Consider the following 27,541-nt stretch of genomic DNA (forward strand, 5'->3'; position numbering starts at 1 on the left):
TTTTGTCATTTGGGACAATTGATAGGATAATGGGTCAATTATAGAACCAAATGGGTGAACAACAATCAGGAGGTATGAGCTTGAGTCACTTTTGGTTACCAGCTGGAAAGATCATTCAATCTCTGAGTTCTAGATTCTTCATCTGCAAAAAAAAAAAATGCATGTTTTATAAGGTGCATGTGAGGTTTAAATGAAGTAATATACATGAAAGCATTTTGTCCACTGTTAGACACTTTTAGACATTATTAGACACGGTGTTAGACATTGTTAGACACTCTTGAGAGTCCCTTGGACTGCAAGGAGATCCAACCAGTCCATCCTAAAGGAGATCAGTCCTGGGTGTTCATTGGAAGGACTGATTTTGAAGCTGCAACTCCAATACTTTGGCCACCTGATGCAAAGAGCTGACTCATTTGAAAAGACTCTGATGCTGGGAAAGATTGAAGGCAGGAGGAGAAGGGGATGACAGAGGATGAGGTGGTTGGATGGCATCATCAACTCAATAGACATGGGTTTGGGTGGACTCCAGGAGTTGGTGATGGACAGGGAGGCCTGGTGTGCTGCAGTTCATGGGGTCGCAAAGAGTCAGACATGACTGAGCGACTGAACTGAACTGAGACACAATATAGCAGATGATGAGGATGATAAGCAGAAGGAACAAAAAAAATCACTTTAAAAGTAAGATATCTTCAGAAATCAGCAAAGAAGTCAAACCACATCAGTGCCACATCCAGCTTGATCTAGAGGACTCTGCCGCCTTTGCTGAGAATCTTTATTGTGCCTTTTCCTGCCCAAACTGGTATTTTCTTCTACTATTCTGCTTTTCCTTTGTTTATTGTCTAATAGCCTCTAAGCAAAGACTTGACGCACAAGTACAGGGAAGGAGAATAGTGGAGAAGTTAGAAGGGGTGATGTGGTTTCACATCGGAACTGGGGTGGTCCTAGGAAAACTGCTCTCTGAACAGGTCAGTCTCTATTGCTAGAAGGAAGGGAAGAATCAGAACTAGGTCTCTGGGCTCCTGGTGAAATTATACCCAGCAGTGGATTTGCAACTTCTTAGCCATCTTCTGACTCTACCCATTTGGGGCTGTTTCAGAGCCCCAGGTGCCATGTTGGATGGCCGGTGGTGATGAACAGCCTGATGAGTTTATTATTGAGAAGTTGTTGTAGGGGCAGGCCAAGTAAACTTCACCTCTCCTTTCTAGGTCCAAGAGCAGAAATCTAGCCCCTTTCACCCTCCAGGGAAACTTTCTGTGAATACTGCGCAGCTCCCAACCATCCCAGTGCCGCTAATGCTGCTTCTAGGAGCTTCTGCTACAGCCTCTTCACATTTTTCCTCCCTTAGTCCTTCAGGACTTTTTTACATCTACTGTTAGATCAGTAAAAATGCACAATATGTAGTGTGCTGATTTTAATCAGGCCCAGTAGCCTCATAAAAGAGAAAAATAAAGAAGGAACCAGAAAAAGATTCACATGTATAATAAAGAGCTCTTGTAATTTTTCCATTTGTTCAACAGCTTGACTAATAAAATTTAAAAGTCTAAAGATTTCCTCAACCAGTCTATTGGTATGTCAACAATCATGAAAATTAACAGGGTATAAAGCATTTTACTAAATGAGTAAGATTATTAAAAACAGGCAGTCCCCTCTCTCAAACATTTTAGAATTTTCCAAAAAACTTAACGATAAATAAAATTCCCACTAGATTTCAATTTTCCAAAGAGTATGTTATAAAACTATGGGACTATTCAAGTCAATGTTTTAAAAAAGTATTTTTTATTCAGATTATAAATTTCCTAAGCCCATTACACAGAATAAATTAGTTTAAAATCAGACAAATATAGAAATCACCCATAGTCTTACCACCGAGTTAACTTAAATTTGATATATTTCTCTCCTTCTATGCTTGTTTTCTGAGTTGTGTCTGTATTATATATTCAATTTTCTAACCTATTTTTTCACTTGTTATGAGCATTCTCACTCATTAGAGAACATATGTATATAGTGTTTTAATGAATTTTAAATAAATAGTATATGAAAGTGAAGTCGCTCAGTCGTGTCCAATTCTTTGCGACCCCATGGACTGCAGCCTACCAGGCTCCTCCATCCATGGGATTTTCCAGGCAAGAATACTGGAGTGGGTTGCCATTTCCTTCTCCAGGGGATCTTCCCGAACCAAGGATTGAACCCCGGTCTCCCACATTGTAGGCAGACGCTTTACCGTCTGAGCCACAAAGGAAGCCCAAAACAGTGTTGCCTGATACTAGTAAATTATATAGTAGACATCCGTTAAAACTCTATTCATGAAAATTTTTCTAATTAATATATATGATTTCAGTATATTTACTAGTATATTAATATATTTAATGTCTAAATGACAGGTAAATATAGAGGTAGTTTTACATCCTTTTAAATATTTGATGTGATTAATATTTCTGTGCCTAAGTCTGTCTGTATCTTGGATTATTTCTTTCTGATATATTTTTCAAGTGGAGATATTAGATCAAACAACTAGAACTTAGTTTTTGTGTTATAATTACTTGGAAATCTTGATATATGGGACCACAGCAAATTTTAAATTCTGGGCCAATATCATACCAATTTACATTGAAGCCATAAAAATATGAGAATTATTTTTAATAACAGAAAGTGTTATTTACCTTTTTATCTATGTTCTTCTGAATTATTTACATACTGGATCCCACTTAAATCTCCAATGATCCTAATAGGTAGGCTCTGTTTATTAAGCTAGTTTAACAGTGTAGAACAGTGAGGACCAGAGTTGAAATTGGCACAAGATTACAGTTAGGGATAGTGTGTGTCAGAATTTGAACCAAAGCAACCTGACTCCAGACCCCCATGCATCACTACCTCCTGCCCACTAATAAGATAGAAAATTTTTAACCCTCAAGAGAGAAAAGCAGCAAACTCGCCCCTATAGAGTGTTAGCGTATTATTTATTATCTGCTTCTTTCCATTAAGAAAGACAATCTAACTTGAATGTCAGCAGGGTAAAATTAATCAAAGCACACAGTGGCTTGCAGGGCTGAGATAGGATCCTCCTGAAAGGAGTAGATGTTCGTCACAGGGGCTGTGATAGAGGAAAGTCTATTTGGAGCATTCAGTCATAGCTCTTAACTAACGTTCCAGGTTTAACTGAATATAAAGGGCAGCAGAGACGAAAATTTGGTTTGGATGGAGTGTGGGAACCAGGGAATAACAGGTAGCTGAGCAGGAAAAGTTGATCCACCAACTTGTAAGTGCTCGGAAAGGACTCGCCTCTCTTCTGCAATTATACACCAGCACCCAACTCACCCGGTCCCCCAGGTGGCTCTGCGGCAACGAATCCACCTGCCAATGCAGGAGAAACAGAAGATGCGGGTTTGATCCCTGGGTCGAGAAGATCTCCTGGAGGAGGAAACGGCAACTTACTCCGGTATTCTTGCCTGGATAATCCCATGGACAGAGGAGCCTGGCAGGCTGTAATACATGGGTTACAGTCCGTGAGGTCACAAAGAGTCTGATACACCTGAGCGACTGAGCACTCACACACGCACTCAACATACTGCCGAGCATATAGCAGCCTTCACTGATCATTGCTGAACAAAACTGGATTATGCTATTCACCAGAGAGCCTCTGGAGGTCAGCCCTCCGGTCGGGGACAACGGAGAACCCAAGCCTGTGAACAACCTGGTGCTGTTCTTACTATGATATGAACAGTCTGAAATTAAACGAGTGGGTTTGTAAGAAGACACTCAGCCTTCAGGAAGAGCAAGTGAAAGTTGAAGTGCACAAATTATAAGAAATAAGAGCGTACCTAAGACACTTTTACACAGAACATGTTTTGATTTTATCTACAAACTCAGATATTTTGAGCAGAATTGTACTAAAATTTTATGTTTTTTAAGAAATATTTCTTGAGTTAATTGTCATTAAAAAGAGAGAAGGATCTGACAACAAGAGGGTAAGGGAGAAACCAAGGGAAGAGAGATAGAAACCCTAGGATGCTTAAGCCAAGGCAAGCCCGGAATCCTAAAGGAAAGTTATACATGTGGGTATTTAACCTGTTTGGATTTGTGCAACTTTAATTATACTAGATGTAATTTTTACATTGAAATTCTTGGTTTTATCACTTGATATCTTATATCCTTAGCAGATGACTTCTATCCTGTCCTTGCCCATAGATATTGAAATGGTAGTGTGTATCACTAAATTTCAAATTATGCTGGTAGGATCACAGAAAAAATAATGAAGAATTTTTTCCAAATGCATCTGCTTATTTACCAATCAATTCAGGTTTAATTTGAAAATAATTGACAATCTTATATGCCTGCTCCTCTCCAAGGTTAAATTTGTATTTACAATTGTGCTGTATTTAATGGGGCAATGTTAACTGGTGGTTAAGAATATAGTCTTAAAGACCTGAATTCCAGTCCCAGCTCTACTTTCTGGCTGTGTGAGCTTGAGGTAAGTTAACTGAGCTGCAGAGTTCTTATTAGAAAATATGGTAAATAGTATCTATTTAATAAAGTTGTTATAAGACATAAATGTTAGGATGTATGGAAAGTGCTTAGCACAATGTCTGGTACTTAGTGGGCAACAAATTAATAGTAGCTGCTGCTGACCCTAATTCAACTTTTTGGAATTTGCAAAATGGACCATAACTATTACAAGAACGGGATTCCTCATGAGACTCCCATAACTTCCTGGAGATGGGTAGGCCAGAAATTCTCTGGGAACTGTTGAAACATTTGTTTCCAGATCTGATGAATTCCAGGGCTTGCGCAAAAAAAGCAGAAGTGAAAATCATTAACTAGCATCTGCAAAAATCATTATATATGAAAACTTGGGGTCAGTTCTCTTTGGATCCTAACTATATTCCACTTCTTAGTGTGAGTTTCTACATTTATTTTGTTTTTGCTTTGGGTATGTTCAAATATTTGGCTAACATCAGTGAGTTCCCTTGCAAACAAACTTGTCATCCTATGTTGTACAGAAAAGTTGAAGACTTGATTATAGAGGAACAAAGACAAGCTCAAGTAGAAGATGCTACTAGTATTTGACTTTACAGTTGAAAGAAATGTGTGACTCAGTAGTGAATTATTCTTTTTCCTATCTGTTCTTTTGTTCATTGTTTGGTTTATTGAAATCTAGAAAGGATACTCTCTCTATATTTCCCCTTGAGTTTGTGCATTAGTCCCTTAGTTCTAAAGTAAATATATGATTCTAATAACAAGAAAATAAATTTTTTGTAACTATGTATGGTGATAGATATTAACCAGACTTATTGTAATTATTTTACAATATATACAAATATTGGATCATTGTTGTACATCTGAAACTAACATGTCAATTATAGTTTAATAAACAAACACATGAAAGCACAATTTAAATGTATAAAAACATTCTGACAAGCCCTCCATTAAAGATAATACAAGTACGTGAAATCACCAGGTAGAATTCATAGGAAAATTTCACTACCAGTAATATATAAAGCAAGGCCTGAATTACGCACATGTGATAATTTGAAGCCTAAAAGGTTGAATTGACTATTCTTTATAAGTGAAATTCAAAGTTTTACTATTAAATACACTTACCAAAAAGAAAAAAAAAAATTGCTAATTTAAACTAGGCAGAAGTTTGATTATGTTAAAAGGGTCAGAAAAGCATAGATAGAAATCATCATCCTTCCTTCTTGAAGCACAAATTAACTTTCCATCTTCCACTTTATGGCATGGGTCATATTCCTGCTTTTAGTTTAATAAGCTGGGAGAGCAATACAAAATTTTTTTTAAAGGGAGGAACCTAATATATTAGCTGATAATTTTGAAAATGAAGTAAACTGAAAGAAGATACTACCAGATAAAAAGGCAAATAATAAAAAAAAATAGACAAGATAGAGTAAGAATAAAAGTTATGAAGGAACTAAATAAATTTCATGTGTTCATGCTGTCACTCTAGTCATGTCTGACTCTTTGCAACCCTGTGGACTATAGTCTGCCAAGCTCCTCTGTTCATGGGATTCTCCAAGCAAGAACACTAGGGTGGGTTGCCGTGCCCTCCTCCAGGGGATCTCCCCGACCCAGAGATAGAACCCCTATCTCTTAAGTCTCCTGCATTGACAGGCAGGTTCTTTATCACTAGTGCCACCTGGGAAGCCCCAAATGAATTGCATAAATGCAAGCTAGTTAAAAATCAATAAAAAACAATTATATAAATTAGTAAGAAAAAACAAAATACATTTCAGATGATTAAACTGGAGCCTAACAGGTAATTAAATAAATTAGTAATATTGTTATGATGTAATTGATAATTTTATAGAGTGGGTATGAGGAGAATATAAACCGATAGTGGAGTGGGTATGTATAATATTTTGCTTGCTACATTAAAATGATGATACAAATTCAAAAGTTTATTGCAGTCATGTAAAGTCAGTTATAAAGCTCTCAGAATAAAAAAAACTACAAAGCTTAGCATTCTGACCCATTTTTGCCCTTCTGTGTATGGGGTTGCTTCATGAGTTCTGTGAACTGAGAACTGAGGGCTGATTGAGGAAACCCAGGCTGCTACTCTGGACATTCCATAACTGTGTCATCTTCCTATTGTCCTGACCATCCAGAGATAACTGTATCAGGGAAAACAGCCTCCCAAGTGAACACGGAGCTAAGAGCTCCACTGCACCAGCCCCATCCAGCAAGGTCATGCACACTATGAAGCATGACCAATCTTACATCATTTTGGCAGCAGCAGAAGTCAGTCACTACATTGATAAAAGATATTCATTACTCAGATTCTATTTTAGCTAATTTGGACAAATCTTTTCTGCCTGATCATTGTCAAAGCTGTATTTATTCCTCCATATAACTTGGATGCAAAACCTTTGGGAAATGTTTAGCTACCATTTTTTGATGATAACACTTCAAATGTTCAAAGCTAAGTTAAATGTGGTTCTTTTAACTTCACTTTGGAAGTCTGAATTAGCATCAAATTGCTCAAAAATTAATATAAGAATATGAATGTTGTAATTGATTAGAAACAGTTCTAACACATGATCTTGTGAGAATTTTTAGCTTTACTGTAAAGGTAAAATCAACAATATTTTTCCTATTCCTCACCATGAAAATGTCTCATTACATTTTGACTCTGATCCCAGACTGTTGTTTTGATTTAATAGCATTTTGTTCTTTTATAATTTTAAATGTTTCTTATTTTAAACTAAATGAACATCAGAAGCTATATTAATTTTTAAAGCTCTAATTACATGTCACTCTAATTAATGTGTTTTCTTTGTCAGACACCTCAAAATTCCTTTCACATCTGAAACATCTAGATAGCTTTCAATCTTCCACAGTCTTTGAGGTATAATTAGTCACTAGGGAGGATGGCTCCCTACCTTTTAATTTTCTTCTAGATACTGCAATGTTACCAGGCCTCCCTTTTAAAATATTCAGAGCTTGGTTTGGAAGAAAATGATATCATTTGTCGCTATTACTGGAAAAGTTTGTCATCACCTGGTTATTCCTCTTGGTTATTTCATATCTTGGCAGTGGTGTGCCCTTCAAAAAACATAATTAAGTAATGGAATTGAACTGTCTCCAAGTATTCCTTAAGAACCTATTTTTGTTCTTAAAACTTTCTCCCTTAGATTTTGTCCTTAGTTCAAAACTCTGTTCTAGCCTATATTCTGTCAAAGATGCACAGAAAATGTTTATTACAGTACAAATGTTTCAAAGGTATTCATTGTGTGACAGAGTTAATGAGTCTCTACAGAACAACACTCATCAGCTAATGGGCCATAGTAGAATGAGCCTATAGAAGTCACTGGGATACACAATGTTGGAGAAATTTACAGCCAGTCTATCAACAGGGTGTACTAGACATTTAGTCATAAACTAGATGCCTAATTCAGAGTTGGTTCCGTTTAGTTCAGTCACTCAGTCATGTCTGACCCTTTGCAACCCCATGGACTGCAGCACACCAGGCTCCCCTGTCCATCACCAATGCCCGGAGCTTGCTGAAACTCATGTCCATCAAGTTGGTCATGTCATCCAACCAACTCAGCCTCCTGCCTTCAATCTTTCAATTGGTTACCTTTTCAAAGGTGTAATCCCATGAAAGTCCCTCATCAGGGGTAGTTTCAGGAAAAACACAACTTCTTTGTTGGAGTTACATACCTATAACTGGAAGTCTCATTCCTGAAATTGTATGAAAAAGATGTCTATGATACTTAGTGTCTCTCTAGTAATTCCTGACATAGCATGATTCTAAAGTGTATTCTGTTCATTCCAAAGAAGTAGCTTCTTCGTAATAGAACTGTAACTTGTTTTAACTGATTGTCTTGGGATGACTGTGCAAGATACAAATCAAGATACAGGGAAAGAACTCAAAGTATATCAAGGAAAAAGATAAAACAAAATTTAAAGCTATATAATTATAAAGATTTACATAGTATTTAATATGGATCAGCCACTGTTCTCAATACTTCATGTATTTTAACCTATTTAATCCTCTCAAGAAGTCTATGAGCTTAGTTTTTTTACTATGAATTCCATTCTTTAGATATGGATACTCAAACACAGAAACAAGCTCACAGTCACAGAAAACAATGATTTCAACCCAGGGAATCTGGCTCCAAGGCTGGGCTCATAAACACTACAATCACTACACTGTCTCTCTTTTTATTTTTCGGTCACATTTAAAATTTTTTATTTTGTATCGGGGTGTAGCCAATTAACAATGCTGTGATAGTGTCAGGTGAACGAAGAAGGGACCCAGCTAGACACATACACCTATCCTTTCTTCTCTAAACCCCCTCCAATCCACTGAGCAGGGGTCCATGCGCTTTACAGTACGTGCTAGTTGGCTGTCCATTTTTAAATATAGCAGTGTATTCATGGCCATCCCACACTCCCTAACTTTCCCTTCCCCCTGGCAACCATAAACTCATTCTCTGAGTCTGTAAGTCTCTTTCTGTTTCATAAGTTCATTTGCATCATTTCTTTTTAGATTCCACATATAAAGGATGTCCTATGATATTTCTCCCTCTCTGACTTACTTCACTCAGTGTGACAGTCACTAGGTCCATCCATGTTGCTGCAAAATGGCATTATTTCATTCTTTTTAATAACTGAGTAATATTGCGTTATGTATATGTGCCATTTCTTCTTCATCCGTTCCTCTTTCAATAGACATTTAGTTTGCTTCCATGTTGTGGCTATTGTAAATAGTGCTGCAATGAACACTGGGGTGCATGTATCCTTTTTGATCATGTTTTTCTCTGTATATATGTCCAAGAGAAGGATTGCCGGGTCATATGATAGCTCTATTTTAAGTTTTTTGAGAAACCTCCAGACTGTTCTCCATAGTGGCTGCACCTATTTACACTTCTACCAATACTGTAGGATGGTTCCCTTTTCTCCACACCCTCTCCAGCATAAAATACATGACCTCTCAGGCCTGAAATGATGTGGTCCCTCTATGCTTCTTGGGTCTCAACACATACCAATTCTCTTTCTCACTGTCCTTCAAACAGGCCATATACTGTCTTTTAATACATTTCACCAAGCAAAAGAGTTCCAGAAAAACATCTATTTCTGCCTTATTGACTATGCCAAAGCCTTTGACTGTGTGGATCACAATAAACTGTGGAAAATTCTGCAAGAGATGAGAATACTGGCCCACCTAACCTGACTCCTGAGAAACCTGTATGCAGGTCAGGAAACAGCAGTTAGAACTGGACATGAAACAACAGACTGGTTCCAAATAGGAAAAGGAGAAGGTCAAGGCTGTATATTGTCACCCTGCTTATTTAACTTATATGCAGAGTACATCATGAGAAATGCTGGGCTGGAGGAAGCACAAGCTGGAATCAAGATTGCTGGGAGAAATATCAATAACCTCAGATATGCAGATGACATCACCCTTATGGCAGAAAGTGAAGAGGAACTAAAAAGCCTCTTGATGAAAGTGAAAGAGGAGAGTGAAAAAGTTGGCTTAAAGCTCAACATTCAGAAAACTAAGATCATGGCATCTGGTCCCATCACTTCATAACAAATAGATGGGGTAACAGTGGAAACAGTGGCTGACTTTAGTTTTTTGGGCTCCAAAATCACTGCAGATGGTGACTGCAGCCATGAAATTAAAAGACACTTACTCCTTGGAAGGAAGGTTATGACCAACGTAGACAGCATATTAAAAAGCAGAGACATTACTTTGTCAACAAAGGTCCGTCTAGTCAAGGCTATGGTTTTTCCAGTGGTCATGTATGGATGTGAGAGTTGGACTGTGAAGAAAGCTGAGTGTTGAAGAATTGATGCTTTTGAACTGTGGTGTTGGAGAAGACTCTTGAGAGTCCCTTGGACTTCAAGGAGATCCAACCAGTCCATCCTAAAGGAGATCAGCCCTGGGTGTTCATTGGAGGGACTGATGCTGAAGCTGAAACTCCAGTACTTTGGCCACCTGATGTGAAGAGTTGAGTCATTGGAAAAGACCCTGATGCTAGGAGGGATTGAGGGCAGGAGGAGAAGGGGACGAGGATGAGATGAGGATGAGATGGTTGAATGGCATCACCGACTTGATGAACATGGGTTTGGGTAGACTCTGGGAGTTGGTGATGGACAGGGGGGCCTGGCGTGCTGCAGTTCATGGGGTTGCAGAGTCGAACACGACTCAGCAAATGAACTGAACTGAACTGATTCCGAAAATATCAATATTCACTCTTGCCATCTCCTCTTTGACCACTTCCAATTTGCCTTGATTCATGGACCTAACATTCCAGGTTCCTATGCAATATTGCTCTTTACAGCATTGTATTTTAATTCCATCACAAGTCATAACTGGGTGTTGTTTTTGCTTTGGCTCCATCTCTTCATTCTTTCTGGAGTTATTTCCCCACTGTTCTCCAGTAGCATATTGGGCACCTACTGACCTGGGAAATTCATCTTTCAATGTCCTATCTTTTTTTTTTCATACTGTTCATGGGGTTCTCCAGGTAAGAATACTGAAGTGGTTTTCCATTCCCTTCTCCAGTGGACCACGTTTTGTCAGAACTCTCTACCATCACCCATCCATCTTGGGTGGCCCTACATGGCATGGCTCATAGTTTCATTGAGTTAGACAAAGTTGTGATCCACATTATCAGATTGGTTAGTTTTTGCAATTTTTGTTTTCATTCTGTCTTCCTTCTGATGGAGAAGGATAGGAGGTTTATGGAAGCTTCCTGGTGGGAGAGACTGACTGAGGGGTAAACTGGATCTTCTTCTGATGCTCAGTAAATCTTTAATTCAATTTCCTGTTGAAGGGCGGGGCTGTGTTCAACTCAACATTCAGAAAACTAAGATCATAGCATCTGGTCCCATCACTTCATGGCAAGTAGATGAGGAGACAGTGGAAACAGTGACAGACTTTATTTTGTGGGGCTGCAAAATCACTGCAGATGGTGACTTGCAGCCATAAAATTAAACTACTATGCTCCTTGGAAGAAAAGCTATGACCAATCTAGATAACATATTAAAAAACAGAGACATTACTTTGCCAACACAGGTCGTGTAGTCAAAGCTATGGTTTTTCCGGTGGTCATGTATGAATGTGAGAGTTGGACTATAAAGAAAGCTGAGTGCCAAAGAATGGATGCTTTTGAACTGTGGTTGGCAAGACTCTTGAGGGTCCCTTGGGCTGAAAGGAGATCCAGGCATTCCATCCTAAAGGCAATCAGTCCTGAATATTCATTAGAAGGACTGATGCTGAAGCTGAAACTCCAATACTTTGGCCACCTGATGCGAAGAACTGACTTATTTTAAAAGACCTTGTTGCTGGGAAAGATAGAAGGTGGGAGGAGAAGGGGACAACAGAGGACGAGATGGTTGGATGGCATCACCAAGTTGATGGACATGTTTGAGTAAGCTCCAGGAGTTGGTGATGGACAGGGAAGCCTGGCGAGCTGCAGTCTGTGGGGTTACAAAGAGTGGGACACAAACAGAACAACAGAACTGAACTGAGGACTCTCTACCCCCCTCTTAAAACTGATTTTCTCTGCTTCATTCACATAGCAAATTGTTACAAGAATGCAGTTTAAGTCCCACACAGAGATTAACTGTTGCTCCAAGTTCAGTTCCCAACTTTCACAAGAAATGGATGAGCTTAGGTTAGGTCAGATATCTAATCCTGATCTAATCAACTCTGCTAGAAATTACAGTGAATTTAAAAGACGTTTACTCCTTGGAAGGAAAGTTATGACCAACCTAGACAGCATATTAAAAAGCAGAGACTACTTTGCCAACAAAGGTCCGTCTGGTCAGGGCTATGGTTTTTCCAGTGGTCATGTATGGATGTGAGAGTTGGACTGTGAAGAAAGCTGAGCGCCAAAAAATTGATGCTTCTGAACTGTGGTGTTGGAGAAGAATCTTGAGAGTCCCTTGGACTGCAAGGAGATCCAACCAGTCCATCCTAAGGGAGATCAGTCCTGGGTGTTCATTGGAAGGACTGATGCTGAAGCTGAAACTCCAATACTTTGGCCACCTCATGCGAAGAACTGACTCATTGGAAAAGACCCTGATGCTGGGAGGGATTGGGGGCAGGAGGAGAAGGGACCGACAGAGGATGAGATGGCTGGATGGCATCACCGACTCGATGGGCATGAGTTTGAGTAAACTCTGGGAGTTTGTGATGGACAGGGAGGCCTGGCGTGCTGCGATTCATGGGGTCACAAAGAGTCGGACACGACTGAGTGACTGAACTGAACTGAACTGAAAACAAATATAGGTGTCGAGCGCCTGCCTTAATTGTAGGCCTGTGTTCTTAGAGGAAAGGGATTAGGTTGTCACTTCCATAAGTGTGTAATAGCGTGAGTAATTTGACAAATAGAATAGGATAACTAATTATCCCAGTAGATAGTGAAGTTGCTCAGTTGTGTCCGACTCTTCGCGACCCTGTGGACTGTAGCCCACCAGGCTCCTCCGTCCATGGGATTCTCCAGGCAAGAATACTGGAGTGGGTTTCCATTTCCTTCTCCAGGGGATATTCCTGACCCAGGGATCAAACCCAGGTCTCCCACATTGCAGGCAGATGCTTTAACCTCTGAGCCACCAGGCATATATAAAACATGCCATAGGCTGTAAAACTTTGCACTTACTTATTGGCTTATTTCTCATATGTTTAGATCTCAAACACACACTATCAAGTCAGAAGAGAAGGGAGTTAGTTCCTTATATTCATTTGACAGAACAGAAGGGAGTTAGTTCCTTGTATTCGTTTGGGAAGTGCATACTAGCTCATGGTACATCTCCCTAGACAACTTTGAATGAAATCCTATGATTTTGACATAAATGGATTGGGTTCTTATCTTGTTCTATTTTTAACATCACCAGCCTCATCCAGAGGGGGAATGTATGTCTCATGATATAATACAGGGAAGTATTTGTATATTAAAAATAGGTTAAATTAATTGGTATAAATTCAGTATTTTTTAAACATAATGAGTCTTTCTGTTAGGATTTGTAATGTAGTAGTTGAGTGAATACCTTATGTGGCTTGAGTCATAAATCTGATCAAACGCAGAACTGACTGTTGTTGTTAAATAGGGGGCAAAAAGAGCTAAACTGGCAACTGATGTTGGTGTAAATTTTAAAGTATTTATAAATATTTTTATCATTCCTAGGAGGTCTTTGTTAATGCCCATTCTTACAGCTAAGAAGTTAAGATGATGTGTGGAAACCCAAAATGGTCAATTTATCATGATTACATTTTTATTTACTCAATTTGAGACATATATACATATATATTTAGTATCTGACAAATCTTGGCATGAGTGCACCTAAAATCAATGTGGAACATCCATGGCTAGAAAGAAATGTTATTTCTAAACCTGGAAACTGAGAATGTAAAAAAGTGTCAGTAATTCAGATCTCTGTCTTCCTATCTGTGAAACTTACTTGGTAGGAATCTTAAGGATGTCTAACAGAACCCATATTTTACAAGAACAACTATTAACTTGTCCTCATCAGCTGTAAAAAATGTTCTGGCCAAATGAGCATCACAATCCCTTCTAGAAAATTAGTCTAGCCACTTGATCACTGACTATTATGAAAATCATGGAAGCTAAAAGTATACCCTAGTTTTTAAATAGCAATTCTTTCCCCTAAAGCTCAATGTTTCTATTTGGAAAGCAAATCTTTTGCTGTGATTAGAGTTGGGAAAACTGGCCTTTCTGGTTCATCTTCTGACCCAGTTAATACTTTCACTTTCCCAGAGATAACACCTAGTTCAGTGAATTATCAAGACCCTTGTTAATCAAGCCCTTAAAAGGCACCTACAAAATTGCTTGGGGCAGTTAATACAGAAAGGAGATGTACAGAGAACATAAACAATGTAATTTACTCAGTTTTCTTAAAAAGCTTTCATCAATAAGCAAGATAAGATCAGGAAGAACTGCATAAAATTCTGTATATAATTAAAGATGAAAATTCTGATGGTTCAAGAGCTGTAAAAGCAGATGGTGATGAAAAGAAAGGTAAATAAAGGAAAGGCCTCTTAGAGAAGGTAAGACTTTAAACTTTTGAAAGAACTTGAAGGATGAAGGAGGTAAAGTTACAGAGAAAGGAAGAAGAATAAACATAGGATTAGGAAGAATAGCATTTCTCAGCTTGAGGATTACTTTTAAGAAGTAGAGGGAAAATCAGTCAATTTACAGGATGAGTCTTAAATTTTAAGCACCGGAAATTAGGTTTGGTGTTAGTAAGAACTAAGAAGATACTACAGACTATAGATCAGACTTTGAAGTTTTTAAAAACTTGTCAACTTAGAATTCTTTACTCAAGAAAAATATCTTCCAAAACAAAGGTTAAATTAAAACGTTTCTAACATACAAAAGCTAGGAGAATTTATTACTAGTGGATTTTCTGCTCTAAAAAGTACTAAAGTATTTTAAGCAGAAGGAAAATGACATCAGATGAAAATATGGATCCATGCAAAGGAATGAGAAGCAGAAAAATAGTAATTACATAAGTAAGTGGAAGAGCCTACTATATTATTATTTAAATGTCTTTAAAAGATAATAGTCTGTTTAAAGAAAAATAATAGCAGTGTATTATAGGGTCTATAACATGTAGAAGTGAAATGTATGATAACAATATCATAAACACAAGGAGGGGAGGTATGGAAGTACACTGTTATAGAGTCCTTATATTACACATGAAGTGGTATGTCATTTAGAGCAAACTGTGGTAAGTTAAACATAAATGCTTTGAACCTGCTGCTACTGCTAAGTCACTTCAGTCTTGTCCGACTCTGTGCGACCCCATCCCTGGGATTCTCCAGGCAAGAACACTGGAGTAGGTTGCCATTTCCTTCTCCAATGCATAGAAGTGAAAAGTGAAAGTGAAGTCGCTCAGTCATGTCCGACTCTTCGTGACCCCATGGACTGCAGCCTACCAGGCTCCTCTGTCCATGGGATTTTCCAGGCAAGAGTACTGGAGTGGGGTGCCATTAACCTAAAGCAACCCTATACACACACACACACACAAACACACAAAAGAATTATAAACAATAAGTCAATAGAAGAGATAAAATGAAAGAATAAAAAATAGTTAATCCAGGGTTCCCTGGTGGTCCAGTGGTAAAAAAAAATCTGCTTGCCAATGCAGGAGACACAAGTTTGATCCCTAGTCTGGGAAGATCCCACATGCTGCAGGGCAACAAAGCTTGTGCACCACCACTGAGCCTGTGCTCTAGAACCCAGGAGCCACAGCTGCTGAGCCCACGTGCCACGACTCTTGATGCCCAAACATGCTGGAGCCTGTGCTTTGCAACAAGAGAGAAGCCACTGCACTGAGAAACGTGTGCACCTCGAGTAGAAAGTAGTCCCTGCTCACTGCAACTAGAGAACAGCCCACATGCCAGTGAAGACCCAGGTTAGCCAAATAAATAACTAAATAAATAAAAATTTTAAGAAAATAGTTAATCCAGAAGAAGCCAAAAAAAGCAATGAAGGGGGATAAGGAACATAGGGAAAAATAGAAAACATATGATAAGATAGTAGATTTGCACTCAGCTATATCAGGAATCACATTAATCATTAATGATCAAAATATTCCAATTAAAAGGCAAAAATTGGATTTTAAAAAAGAATAAGACTCAAATATATGCTACTTAGAAGAAACCTACATTAAATATAAAAACACAAATAGGCCAAATGCTAAACAGTAGGAAAAGATATACTATGCTATCATTAATCACAAACATTAATGTCTGATAATATAGATTTTAGAGCAAAGGATATTTATCAAGGATAGAGACCCATTTGATAAATGATAGAAGACTCAATTCATTCAAAAGACATAGAATTCTAATGGTTTTATACCTAATAATAGAGCTTCAAATTACATGTAAGAAAACAATAAATCTGCAAAGAAAAATCGACATACTTACAATTATAGATGGAGTTTTTAACATATCACTCTTAATAACTGATAGAACAAGTAGACAGAAAATCAGTAAGGATGTAGAACACTTGGATAACACTATTAACCAAACTTATCTAATTAAAAAGTATAGGCTGTTCACCTAGAAACAAAATGCACATTTTTTCAAGTGCACATTAAGCATTTATCAAAAATAAATCATATTCAGGGCAAAAAACAAGTTTTATTAAACTTGAGAGTATTTCTGTTATACAGAATATGTTGTGTAACCATATTGTAGTTAAAATCAATAATAGAAAGACGTGAAAAATGTCAAATATTTGAAAATTAAATATTATACTTCTAAATAGCCCAGAAGTCAAAGAAGAAATGTTTTTAAAAACAGAAGATACTTTGAACTGAATAAAAATGTAGGATGATGCTAAAGCAATACTTAGGGGGAAATTATAGCAACTATGGTTATATTTGAAAAGAAAAAAGGAAATAAATCAAGAACTTCAACTTCTACATAAAGAAAACCAAATTAAACACAAACTAAGCAGAAAAAAGGAAATGATCAAAGACAAAATGAGTAAAATCCAGAAAAATAGTAGAGGAAATCAATGAAATCAAAAGCTTGTGGTTTATAAACCTGTCTGACCAGTAAAAACAAAGTAAAGACATAAATTACCAATATCAGAAATAATAAAGGCAACATTATCTTATATCCTACAGACACTTAAAGGATATTAATAGATACAAAAACAATAATAAAGGATTGTTATGAACAATGTTATGCCAACGAAATTAACTAGATGAAAAGGAAAAAAGTCATTGAATGTCTACCAACCCTCACTAGAAAAGTTGGTAACTGGAATAGTTCAGTATCTTTTAAAATACTGAGTTTATCGTTAAAAACTTTCCCATATAGAATATTCTACCAAATATTGACATAAGAAATACTACTAACCCTGAAGATCTTTGAGAAAATTGAGAGGAAAGAAACACTTCCCAATTTATTCTATGATGTCAGCATTACCCTAAAAATAAAATCTGAGAACTTCACACAAAAAACAAAACAGGAGAACTACACAATAATATCTCCTCATGAACATAATGCAAAATTTCTAAGCAATCTGAAGTGCTAACCTATGTCTTTGTTGATTATAAAGTAGTTGCTCCCAGTTCTCACTTCTATAGTCACAATTGGTTTATATAACAATTAGCTTCACTTCTTTTAGAATTTGTATAGGGACACACTTTCCAAATTTGAAGCCATTTTTTGTTAACTTTTTAATGAAGTTTGATGAACATATAGCAAAATGCCTATTCATAGAGCCCAGCTCAATGAGCTTTCATGCACTAGACATACTTGTGAAACCAAATCAAGAAACAATGCATTTGACTGAAGCAATGGTATAGGCTTGGTAAACTCAAAATCTCCAAGACAGGCTGGAGACCAAGAGAACAGCAGCTTGAGTCCAAAGGCAGTCTGCTGGAAGAATTTTCTCTTGCTTGGTAGGGGAGAGGTGAGATAATTTCAGTCTCTGAAATTTTAAATGACACATTAGACCAGTTAATTTAATAAATATATACAGTGAATTCCACCTAGAAACAGCAGAATATGCATTATTTTTAAATACACATGGAACATTCTCCAGGATAGATAACACAGTAGGCCACAGAGAAAGTCACAACAAATTTAAGAAGACAGGAATTGTATCAAGTACATTGCCGATCACAACAGTATGACACTAGAAATCAATTACAGAAAGAAAAATGGATAAAACACAAATACATGGAGAATAAAGAGCACTACTACTAAAAAACCAATAAGTCAATGAGGAAATCAAAGAGGAAATCAGAAAATATCTTGACTCACACTAAAATAAAAGCACAACTTTCCAAAATATATGAGACACAGCACAAGCAGTTCTGAGAGGAAATGTATAGAGATACAGGCCTAACACAAGAAACAAAAATATTCTCAAATAAAATACTGAATCCACCATCTAAAGGAACTAGAAAAAGAAGAATAAACCAAGCCCAAAGTCAGCAAAATAAAAAATATCAAAGTGGAAAAAAAAATTTAAACCAAAAAAATTTAAAAATAGAAGAAAAGACCAATGAAACCATGATCCAGCTTTTTGGAAAAAATGAACAAAATTGATAAGCCTTTAGCAAAACTCATCGAGAAAAAAAGAGAGCCCAATTCAATAAAATCAGAAATGAAAATAGTGAAACAACCACCAATATCACAGAAATACAAACAAGAGAATTCTCTGCATATTTATATACCAACAAATTGGACAACCCAGAAGAAATGGATGAATTCCTGGGGAAAAAAAAAAAAAAGAAGTGATCTTCCAAGACTGAATAAGAAAGAACTAAATAATCTGAACATATTGATTACTAGCACTGAAATTGAATCACTAATCAAAAAATTCCCAACAAAGTTCCAGATCCTAATGGCTTCTGTGATTTCTGCCAAACACATAAGTAGAGTTAATACCTAGCTTTCTGCCAAACACATAAGTAGAGTTAATACCTAGCTTTCTCAAACCGTTCTAAAAAATTTAAGAGGAGGAAACACTTTTCAAATCCATTCTATGAGGCCACCACCCTGATACCAAAACCAGACAAAGACATTACCAAAAAAAAAAAAAAAAATTATAATAAAATTTACAGGCCAATATCCCTCATGAAGATAGATGCAAAAGTCCTCAACAAAATATTAGTAAACTGAATTCATTTATACACTAAAAGGATCATACATTGAATCAATTAGGAATTTAGACCAGGGATCCATGGATGGTTCAATATATACACATCAATCTATATGATACACCACATTAACAAACAAAGGATAAAAATCAAACAACATCCAGTCATGATAAAAAAAACCTCAATAAAGTTGGTATAGAAGAATATAAGGCTATTTATGACTAACCCACAGTTAACATTGTACTTAGTGATGAAAGTTGAAAACCTTTCCTCTAAGATCAGGAACAAGACAAAGATGACCACTCTCACCATTTTTATTTAACATAGTATCGAAAGTTCTAGCCAAATCAATCAGACAAGGAAGAGAAATAAAAGTCAACAAAATTGGAAGAAAAGAAGTAAAACCATCATGATCCTCAGATGTCATGATACTATATATAAATTTCTGAAGTCTCCACCAAGAAACAATTAGAAATATAAGTGAATTAGTAAAGTTGCTGGATACAAGATTAATATACAGAAATATGCTGCTTTTCTATGTACTAAAAATGAACTATCAGAAAGAGAAAGCAAGAAAACAATCCCATTCACAATCTCATCAAAATGAATAAAATACCTAGGAATAAATTTAGCCAAGGACATGAAAGACCTATACTTGGAAACTATAAAACATTGATGAGGGAAATTGAAAATGATACAAATGAAAAGATATCCCATATTTATGGATGGAAAGAATTAATACTGTTAAAATGTTCACACTATCAAAAGCAATCTACATATTTAATGCAATCCTTGTCAAAATACTCATGACATTTTCCACAGAACTAGAACAAATACGTCTAAAATTTGTGTGGAACCACCAAAGACCCCAAATAGCCAAAGGAATCTTGATAAAAAAAAAAGAACAAAGCTGGTAGTATCATACTCTGTGGCTTCAGACTATGTTATAAAGCTATAGTAATCAAATCAGTAAGGTACTGCTACAAAAGTAGACACAGATCAATGGAATAGAATAGAGAGCAACAGAAATAAATTCATACACTTATTTGCTCAATTAATCTGTGACAAAGCAGGCAAGACTATACAATGGGGGAAAGATAGTCTATTTAATAAGTGATGTTGGGAACACTGAAGAGCTACATGTAAAAGAATGAAATTAGAACATTTTCTCATACCCTATACAAAAATAAACAATGGATTAAAGACCTAAATGTGAGACTGGAAGCCATAAATCTCCTAGAAGAGAACAGGCAGCTCACTCTTTAACATAGGTCTTAGCCATATATCTTTGAGCCTGCCTTTTCAAGCAAGGGAAATAAAAGCAAAAATAAACAAATGTAACCTAATCAAACTTAATAGCTTTTGCACAACAAAGGAAACCATCAACAAAACAAAAAGACTAATGAATAAGAAAAGATATTTGCAAAGGATATGTCTGATGATTAGTTTTCTGTGATTGTGGTTTTCATTCTTTTTGCCCTCTGAGGGATAAGGATAAGGGGCTTATGGAACCTTCCTGAGGGGAGAGACTGACTGTGGGGAAAACTGGTTCTTCTTCTGATGGGTGGGGCGGGGCCAAGCTCAGTAAATCTTTAATCCAATTTTCTGTTGATGGGCAGGGCTGGTCTCCCTCCCTGTTGTTTGACCTGAGAACAAACTATGGTGGAGTTAATGAAGATAATGGTCACCTCCTTCAAAAGGTCCCATGCAAGCACTGCTGCACTCAGATTGCCAGGAGAAATATCAATAACCTCAGATCTACAGATGACACCACCCTTATGGCAGAAAGCGAAGAAGAACTAAAGAGCCTCTTGATGAAAGTGAAAGTGAGTGAAAAAGTTGGCTTAAAACTCAACATTCAGAAAACTAAGATCATGGCATCTGGTCCCATCACTTCATGGTAAATAGGTGGGAAGACAATGGAAATAGTGAGAGACTTTATTTTTCTGGACTCCAAAATCACTGCAGATGGTGACTGCAGCCATGAAATTAAAAGATGCTTACTCCTTGGAAGAAAAGCTACGACCAAACTAGACAGCATATTAAAATGCAGAGACGTTACTTTGCCAACAAAGTCCGTCTAGTCAAAGCTATGGTTTTTCTAGTAGTCACGTATGGATGTGAGAGTTGGAGTATAAAGAAAGCTGAGCGCCAAAGAATTGATGCTTTTGAACTATGGTATTGGAGAAGACTCTTGAGAGTCCCTTGGACTGCAAGGATATCAAATGAGTCAATCCTAAAGAAAATCAATCCCAAATATTCATTGGAAGGATTGATGCTGAAGCTGAAACTCCAATACTTTGGCCACCTGATGCGAAGAACTGACTCATTTGAAAAGACTCTGATACTGGGAAAGATTGAAGACGGGAGGAGAAGGGGGTGACAGAGGATGAGATGGTTGGATGGAATCACTGACTCAATGGACAAGAGTTTGAATAAGCTCCAGGAGTTGGTGATGGTCAAGGAAGCCTGGTGTGCTGTAGTCCATGGGGTCGCAAAGAGTTGGACATGACTGAGCGACTGAACTGAACTGATGTCTGATGAGGGGCTATAATATCAGAAATATATAAAGAATTTATGCAACCAAGCAGCCAAAAGGCAAATAACCCAATTAAAAAGTGGGCAGAAGATCTGAATAGACATTTCTCCAAAGAAGATCCAGATGGCCAACGAGCATGTAAGAAAATGTTCAATATCACTAATCATCGTGGGAGAGGAAATCAAAGCTGAAATGAAATATCACCTCACCCCTGGCAGAATGGCTATTATCAAAATGAAAACAAATAATAATATTGGTGAGGATGTGAAGAGATGGAACCCTTGTGCACAGTTGGTGAATATGTATATTGACATTGCCATTATGGAAAACAGTATGGAGGTTCCTCAAAAACTTAAAAATATAACTGTTAAAAAAAAATAACTGTTATATGATCTATCAATTACACTCATGGGTATTTATCCAAAGAAAATGAAAACTCTAACTTGAAGAGATATATGTGTACCAATGTTCATAGCAGCATTATTTACAATAGGCAAATACAGAAGCAACCTAAGTGTCCATCAACAAATGAATAGACAAAGATGTGGTGTATATATATATGATTGGCCCTGGAGGGTATTACATTCAATGCAATAAGTCAAAGAAAAAAAAGACAAATAGTACATGTTTTCAATTATATGTGGAATCTAAAAAATAAACAAATGAGTATAACAAAACAGGAATAGACTCACAAAGAACAAACTAGTGGTAGTTACCAGTGGATAGGTGGGTTGGGGCAGGAGGGAAACAGGGAAGGAAATTAAGAGGTAAAAATTACTATAAATACATAAAATAGTATACAAGAATGTAATGTATTCCACAGGGAATATGGCCAGTTATTTTATAATAACTTCAAATGAACTATAATGTATAAAATATTGAATTGCTATGTTGTACTCCTAAAGCTAACATAACATTGTGAGTCAACTATGTCTCAGTTAAAAATAAAATGAAAAACGTGTTCACAGAAATATATGGAATAGTGTTTGACCAAATATCTGGCACCTTGACTCAGCCATAATTTACCATTAGAGAGTGGAATTCATCCTCCTTGCAGGAAGGCCACTATACTCTGCAACACTGACTAAGTAAAGGTTCCTGGGCCAATACAAGTTACAAAAATTAATAAGGCATAATGTCTTAAATTTATAGATTTAAATATGCTTCACAATAATGCTTATGTAAGTATATATTTAAAATTTTTCATCCTTTGAAATTCCAATTTTTAGAAAAAATTTATTTGAAATATAATTGACATATAACATTGTATTAACTTTAGTTGTACAACAAAATGATTTAATATATGTATACTATGAAACGATTATCATGATAAATTTATTTTTATATCCATTACCACACACAAATCTAAATTTTTCTAGTGATGAAAACACTTAACATTTACCTCTTGGCAACTTTCAAACATACAATGCATTATTGTTAACTATAGCCATCTTGCTATACATTATATCACTTAGATTTATTTATAGCTGGAAGTTTGTATCTTTTCATTCCCAAATATTTGGGCTTGCTTTTCTGTATGTGTGTGGTTTTTAAATTTTTTGGCCATGTGACACAGCATGTGAGATCTTAGCCACCCAACCAGGGATCAAACCTGTGCCCCCTGCAGTGGAAGTGCAGTCTTCACCACTGGACTTCCAGAGAAGTCCACCACGTGTCTTTTTTTCTTTTTTGCTCATTTATTTTTATTAGTTGGATGCAAATTACTTTACAATACTGTAGTGGTTTTTGTCATACATTGACATGAAGCAGCCATGGAGTTACATGTATTCCCCATCCCGATCCCCCCTCCCACCTCCCTCTCCACCCGATCCCTCTGGGTCTTCCCAGTGCACCAGGCCCAAGCACTTGTCTCATGCATCCAGCCTGGGCTGGTGATCTGTTTCACCCTACATAATATACATGTTTTGATGCTGTTCTCTCGAAACATCCCACCCTCGCCTTCTCCCACAGAGTCCACAAGTCTGTTCTGTACATCTGTGTCTCTTTTTCTGTTTTGCGTATAGGGTTATCATTACCATCTTTTAAAATTCCATATATATGCGTTAGTATACTGTATTGGTCTTTATCTTTCTGGCTTACTTCACTCTGTATAATGGGCTCCAGTTTCATCCATCTCATTAGAACTGATTCAAATGAGTTCTTTTTAATGGCTGAGTAATACTTCATGGTGTATATGTACCACAGCTTCCTTATCCATTCGTCTGCTGATGCTCTATGACCCACCTCCCAGAATATTCGAAATAAAAGCAAAAATAAACAAATGGGACCTAATTAAACTTAAAAGCTTTTGCACAACAAAGGAAACTATAAGCAAGGTGAAAAGACAGCCCTCAGATTGGGAGAAAATAATAGCAAATGAAGCAACAGACAAAGGATTAATCTCAAAAATATACAAGCAACTCCTGCAGCTCAATTCCAGAAAAATAAATGACCCAATCAAAAAAATGGGCCAAAGAACTAAACAGACATTTCTCCAAAGAAGACATACAGATGGCTAACAAATACATGAAAAGATGCTCAACATCACTCATTATCAGAGAAATGCAAATCAAAACCACAGTGAGGTACCATTACACCACGTGTCTTAAAATACAAATTAGAGTTGTAATCTTACCTTCCAACCAGAATGGGTTGTCTTTTAATATATTATGGTGTATATTTTTTCCTAAATGATGCAAGGATTTTTAAAAAGCAGTACTGATAGAAGTGAAAAGTTGTGTCAGTTTCAACAATTTGATAAAGGAAAATTTTTGGTATTGATTTATGTTATCATTCCAAATATTATTTTTCTATTCATTTATTCTATTCATATTTACTTGGTCATGAACTACAATTTACTTTCAAGTTTCTTAGAACACAACCACATAAACAATAATCTGGAAAGTCACTTAACTCACGGGAAACTAAATTCTCTATAAAATATAACTGCATCCTTTTATGACATATAAACCCCCTGTTGTTTAAGTATTTTATTCATTGCATTTCTTAAATAAAGGTCTACAGAGAAGCCTAAGATTCATTTATATTTGGCCAGTGGATATTTTTGTACTCTGTATTTTGAGTAAAGAAGAATCTATTTAAATCCTCTAACAAGAGGAAATGCATCTACTTCAGACAATTGAGTTTTGACAAACTCAGTTTCATTTTGATTAGGTTTTCTCTCTGAGAAGCAGCTGATGTCATTACTTGCCTTGTTGTCCTCGAAGATTCAATTTCACCTTTGTATATACAATAGCGGGGAAACACTGTAGCCTGGGCGTGTTTTGGTTTACATTTAGTCTCCTAGAATTTCATTGTAATAGTTTTGTTTGGCATCCAAATTCTATGTTAGTCCCAGTTTATATTCCCCTTCAACTGAATAATTGCTAGTCACCACATTTCCATAGTCCCTGCCAACATTTTGTCCTTTCAGTGGTACTGGAAAGTAATGTTTGTTCTGATTGTGTTTGTTTGCCAAGGGCATTTATTACCAAGACTTGATAAAGGCTCTCATTGGACCACATTTTCTTTAGCTGTTTCCACTCGTACTCAAGACCTTGACTAGCCCAGTTGGTTTGTTTGTTTAAATTCAAGGTTGTTTTTCCCCCCATTACATGCTTTCATGATCTGGAAAGTTTTAGGGAATTATTTTTTTAATCAACTATGGGATCTTTTGAAAGCCAGAAATTTAGAGAAAATAACTTCACTAGTTGAAAAGCAACATAGCGAAAGTTAACAGCTCAAACTTTGGACTCTTGGGCCAGACATATAGGTTTGAGTGCTGGCTCCACAACTTGCTGACCTCTCTGTACCCTTATTGCCAAGTCTTACAAATAAGGAAACCAACAGTTACCCAATATATAAGGTTACTGTGGGTAATGACTTATACACAGTAAGTGCTGAGTGTTATGGAGTTCTAGATACACTTTGTCTTTGGAGTAAGTAATTCAATAAATTAAATCACTTAGGTATTTAGTAAACTCTGTAGTAGGCTAGTTGGATTAATCAATAGAATGCTATAGTCTCCATACACATACTCCTTTAAGTTCAATTAATAAAATTTAGATGTATTAAATAACCTTAGTGCCTCTCCTAGAAATAAATATTAATCGTGAACCTACATGTTTCTAAATCATTCCAGTAAAATGACAGCTCCTTCTTAAAAGTCATTAAATTCAAATTACCATATTTCATCAATATAAAGACTCTTCTGTTTCTTCAACATTTTAGCATCTCTTAGGATGCATTTTACAATCTGAAATTGTAAATCACAATGAGCCAGGCCTTGCCTAAACACTCTACAGCTCAATCCTTTCCCAGCTTTCAAATTCCCATCATTGAGTTAAATGCCTGGTTAATATTATATGTGTTGAGTTTAACTGCCATAATAAATATCAATTAAAAGATGACAGTATAACTCAGTATTAAAACAAAGAAGATGCTGTGTCTGTAGAAAGGTATGGAAACAGAGCAGTTGGGCACACATCTGCCATTGAAGAAGCAGATATTCATCTTTGAAGGGATAGTCACAGTTCCATTTTTTCATCCATCAAATGCTTTCTAGAATCTAAGAAAAGCTAAAACAAGTATAAAAATGTTACAGTTTGTTCCCAAAATACATAAAGCTGTCTATTGACTGCTTCTTCCAGTGGTCATGTATGAATGTGAGAGCTGGACTGTGAAGAAAGCTGAGCACCGAAAAATTGATGCTTTTGAACTATGGTGTTGGAGAAGGCTCTTGAGAGTCCCTTGGACTGCAAGGAGATCCAACCAGTCCATCCTAAAGGAGATCAGTCCTGGGTGTTCATTGGAAGGACTGATGCTGAAGCTGAAACTCCAATACTTTGGCCACCTCATGCGAAGAGTCGACTCATTGGAAAAGACCCTGATGCTGGGAGGGATTGGGGGCAGGAGGAGAAGGGACCGACAGAGGATGAGATGGCTGGATGGCATCACCGACTCGATGGGCATGAGTCTGAGTAAACTCCGGGAGTTGGTGATGGACAGGGAGGCCTGGCATGCTGCTGTTCATGGGGCTGTGAAGAGTCGGACACGACTGAGCGACTGAACTGAACTGAACTGAGTGAGGTCTGCAGTTTGTGGGGGGAAACCTGCAAATTATTTTGGAGAAATATTTTTTAAAGTGCTATACCCTCAATAGTTTTACAAAAAGATACTTTATGTTGGGAAATACTGCGTTAGGCAAAATTATGTGGGAAAATCACAATATTCCATGGTATTGTGTGGAAAACAGACATCAACAACACAAGCTAAAAAGTGAGTCAGAAACATTGGACTCAGAATATGAAGTCTGAGAAATACCTTTACTAATTTAGTGGATTTATATTTTCCTTTTTATACTTAAGGAGAGGAATCTATGATTTTTTAAATTAAGTCAAAGTCAAAAAGAGCTCCTTCAGTAAATATTAAAAATGTAAGTGATGTGTAGATATGGCATATACTGGCAGCATTATTTTCTTCTTTTGTGATATATAAAATAATAGCACAAATTAAACTGATAGAATCTTATAGTTTATAAAATATAATAAGCATCAGTAGCAGTATCACCCAGTACTTCTTAAACTTTCTGTGGTAAAGGGCCTAGTTGTTTTAACTTCTAATCCATCATAAATAGATATTTCAAAAACTATAAGAAAAATGAAATTAAAAGAACAAAAATATAAGTTAATCCTTTACATTGTTAGATACAACAAATGTAAAATTACTTTTTCAAATTGCTCTAAATGTTTCCCAGTGCTGATGCTTACATTCTAAACTTATCTTGCCCCAAATCAGTAACAGTTCACAGACTAACCCAGTTTGAGGACCACGCTTTGAACATCAGTGATTGCGGGCGCAGGAGGGCCGAGAGGGGCTACACCA

Source organism: Dama dama, chromosome 19 (genome assembly GCF_033118175.1).
Source record: "Dama dama isolate Ldn47 chromosome 19, ASM3311817v1, whole genome shotgun sequence".
NCBI classification, from domain to species: domain Eukaryota; kingdom Metazoa; phylum Chordata; class Mammalia; order Artiodactyla; family Cervidae; genus Dama; species Dama dama.